The following is a 220-nucleotide window of genomic DNA, read 5'->3' as shown; positions in this document are numbered from 1 at the left end:
TACATGTGTACAGAGATGGAAAGTGTGAGTAATTAAATAATTCAGGCAAACCCTTAACTGTCTCTGTCTTTTTATTGAAACTTCTGGCTAAAATAAGCCTGAAAGAGAGAGTATACATGCTTGTGAAACTGAATCAAAGGGCGGAACTAAGAACAGGGAGGTGCTAACATTTTTTTTTTTTTTTTTTTTTTTTTTTAATTTCTTCAGTTGAAAGTTTCCC

Source organism: Rhinopithecus bieti, unplaced genomic scaffold (assembly GCF_001698545.2).
Source record: "Rhinopithecus bieti isolate Rb0 unplaced genomic scaffold, ASM169854v2 scaffold_2272, whole genome shotgun sequence".
NCBI lineage: Eukaryota > Metazoa > Chordata > Mammalia > Primates > Cercopithecidae > Rhinopithecus > Rhinopithecus bieti.
The sequence above is the reverse complement of the archived record's forward strand: the minus strand, read 5'-3'. Positions refer to the sequence as shown.